Genomic DNA, 3,877 nt, shown 5'->3' on the forward strand with positions numbered 1-3,877 from the left:
ATCATACCAATTCATATATATTCAGATTTCCTTTGATATGAGTTCTTTTCAGATCCTCAAAGTCTAATATTATATTCAAAGTCTTTAAGAGACCAATTACACACTAAAAGTTTTACAGTTACAGGGTTGCTCTGTGTTGTGACTAGGCATTACCACATTGATTATATTCATAGGATTTCTCTCCAATATGTGTTCTTTAATACACTTGAAGATGACTGGGCTGTACAAAGGCATTACCACACTGTTTATATTCACATCATTTCCCTCAGTTATGAATTATTTCATGCAATTGAAGGGCACTATGACGAACAAAGGCTTTCCCACACTGATTACATTCATAGAGTTTCTCTCCAGTATGTATTCTTTCATGCCTTTGAAGAACACTGTTTTTAGCAAAGGCTTTACCACACTGATGACATTCATAGGGTTTCTCTCCAGTATATATTCTTTCATGCCTTTGAAGAACACTGTTTTTAGCAAAGGCTTTACCACACTGATGACATTCATAGGGTTTCTCTCCAGTATGTATTCTTTCATGCCTTTGAAGAACACTGTTTTGAGCAAAGGCTTTACCACACTGATGACATTCATAGGGCATCTCTCCTGTATGTGTTCTATGTACTTGAAGATTATGGGGCTGAGCAAAAGGCTCTATCACATTGATTAAATTCATAGAGTTTCTCTCCGGTAGGTGTTCTTTTATGCCTTTGAAGATCACTATAACATGCAAAAGCTTTACCACATTGTTTTCATTCATAGGGCTTTTCTCCCATAGTTTTCTTTCATGCAATTGAAGAGCATTGTGACAAGCATAGGCTTTACCACACTGATTACATTAATAGGGTTTCTCTCCAGTATGTGTTCTTTTATGTACTTGAAGATGACTGGACTGTGCAAAGGTTTTACCACATTGTTTACATTCGTAGGGTTTCTCTCCAGTATGTGTTCTTTCATGCCTTTGAAGAGTATTGTTTTGAGCAAAGGTTTTACCACACTGATTACATTCATACGGTTTCTCTCCAGTATGTGTTCTTTCATGCAATCGAAGAACACTATGACAAGCAAAAGCCTTCCCACACTGATGACATTCATAGGGTTTCTCTCCAGTATGTGTTCTTTTATGTACTTGAAGATTGTGGGGCTGTGTAAAGGCTTTACCACATTGATTACATTCATAGGGTTTCTCTCCAGTATGTGTTCTTTTATGTACTTGAAGATGACTGGACTGTACAAAAGCTTTACCACATTGTTTACATTCATAGGGTTTTTCTCCCGTATGTGTTCTTTCATGCAATTGAAGAGCACTGTGTCGTGCAAAGGCTTTACCACACTGATGACATTCATAGTGTTTCTCTCCAGTATGTGTTCTTTTATGTACTTTAAGATGGCTGGGCTCTGTAAAGGTTTTATCACATTGATTACATTCATAGGGTTTCTCTCCCGGATGTGTTATTCTATGCAATTGAAGAACTTTCCAGTGAGCAAAGTCTTTCGCACATTGATTATATCCATAAGGTTTTTTAACAGTATGTGTAGTTTCATGCCTTTGAAGATGACTGTGTTGTGTAAATGTTTTACCACGTTGATTATATTCATAGGATTTCTCTCCAGTATGTGTTTTTTCATGCCTTTGTGGAAGACTACATGCAAAGGTTTTATCACTCTCAGTATATTCATGTGGTTTCTCTCTAGTATGACTTCTTTCATGCCTGCAAGAATAATTGAAAAGTCAAAAGCTTTACCACATTCATTACATTGTTGAGTCTTTATATCTGCATGAATTAATTTTACAATTGTTCTAAATATATAGAGAACTGATATCTTAATGTTTAGCATGTTGTTTACACTCACATTGTTCCCCTGCATTAAGGATGGCTTTGCATATTTGAACATGCCTGTCATGGTAAGAGCCTTTATTACCTGGCTCATATTTATGGCATCATTTTTCTCACAAATATGTGAGGTTTTTCACATATTTGAAGAGAACTGGGAGAATTTGGACATTCACTTATTCCATTGATAAATTTTCCTATACTGTGAGTCATGCTACATGTTCAAAGTTAACCAGGACAAACAGAAGCATGTACACAGACAGTCCTAGTACCCATAGGCCTTTTCTGTGGTGTATTTGTTGATCTATTCTGAATGAACTGGAAAACCAATTGTTTGTAAACTTGAATCACATTCAACAAGTTTACTCAACATGGGACTACTACATATATTCTATGTTCTGAAATTGAGAGATGGACATTGTTTCTTCCCATACCCTTATGTTCATAGAACTGGTATTCAGAGTGACATATGATATAACTATTAAAGAAAGAATAAAAACAAGAATATTTACATTTCATTTACAGTTGGACTTTCTGTTCTTCATCAATATATGGTATAGGGAATAATGTTTCTCTACAACAACTCCCCCCTCCCCTTAACTCTTGACTCTATCTACCCATCTAACTAAAATTAGAAAGGCAAAACACCTATATGAGTAAATATTCTATCGACTATTTGCTTATTACAAGGTTGTGTATATATTCTTATCACATATTCAATGAGTATGTCTTTTGTAATATGAAAACTATGAAACTAAATGGATTGTCAGTTGTACAGCATAGCTTTGATGAAGCCATTACTGAAATGGTGATTTCTGCTAAGGCATTGTTTTTTTTCTTCCTTCTTAAAAGAATGACTTGCAAACATAATTCACTTACTTACCATTGAGGAACATGTGTTTATGAGCATTTAATTGTCATTGATGCACTTTAAACTGTGATTATTTACACTGCTTCATTTCACTAAGGCTTCCAGATAAATTATATATATCTACAGGCCCATCTCTATCAGCTTTTACATGAAAATTACCTTTCATGTTTTTGAGAACTTTGACAATGTTCTTCAACTTCAAGATCATCCCAATTGTAGCCTAAAATATAGGACAAGAAAAATGTATGAAATATTACAGGAAGCTGAAAAATTTACATTATTATCTGCAGTGATCCTTAGAACCAAATCTGATTTATTCATTTCATTCTTCCTCATTCTCAATCAGAATTGGAGAAGAGCATCAATAACCAAGAAACAGTTGTCCCGTTATTTAAAATGTGAAGGAAAATTTATAGTATTACCTATAGCTGTGAGGTTCATATAGGTCTCCTCCATCACATCTTTGTAGAGATTCTTCTGTGAAGGATCCATCAATGCCCACTCTTCCTGAGTGATGTTGACATGCACATCATTATAGGTCACTGTATTCTAAAATATGCCATACATAAATATGTCATCCATATGAATAAAACAAAAGGCATGATACATCATTGTATATGTGTGCTTCTTTGACAAATAGCCACATAATTCTGGTGACTGCTACACATATTCTATAACTCAGACATTACAGTGAAATCATCAAGTTATTTCACAAAGAAACTGAATAGGAGATTTACATCTATTATTTCTGAATGCTTTGAATTGAAAATCACCTTGCAAGAAAAATGCCGATTAACAGAAATAGAGTGACAAGCAAATATTTTAACAGTACTGAGCACACAGAGAAATTGTATGAACAATTACTAACTACAAAGAAGATTTGTAAGTTGGGTGTAATGGCTCATGTATTTAATTCCAGAACTTAGAAGGTAGAGGCAGGTATATGTGCTTCAGAGTTGAAAGTTAGCCAGTCTATGTAATCAGTTATAGGACAGGAAGAAATAAATATTAAGAACCCATCTGCTCTGTAAAATTCCATCAAACAAACAAAAATTTAAGATGAACTCAGAGATTGTTTTACTGAAATTCCTACAAAGAGTTAAGCATTCACTCTAGTTCTGTATTTATTTTTCAGAAATCTGAATTTCTCCAATTTAAACTATACTTTAATAAA

General features: G+C 34.2%; 1 pseudogene; it reads right to left on the reverse strand.

Moving 5' to 3' along the window:
* Positions 1-430: 430 nt before the first annotated feature.
* Positions 431-3,240, reverse strand: LOC131900997 (zinc finger protein 120-like; annotated as a pseudogene).
* Positions 3,241-3,877: the final 637 nt, after the last annotated feature.

This window comes from Peromyscus eremicus, unplaced genomic scaffold (assembly GCF_949786415.1).
Source record: "Peromyscus eremicus unplaced genomic scaffold, PerEre_H2_v1 PerEre#2#chrX_unloc_1, whole genome shotgun sequence".
Lineage (NCBI taxonomy): Eukaryota > Metazoa > Chordata > Mammalia > Rodentia > Cricetidae > Peromyscus > Peromyscus eremicus.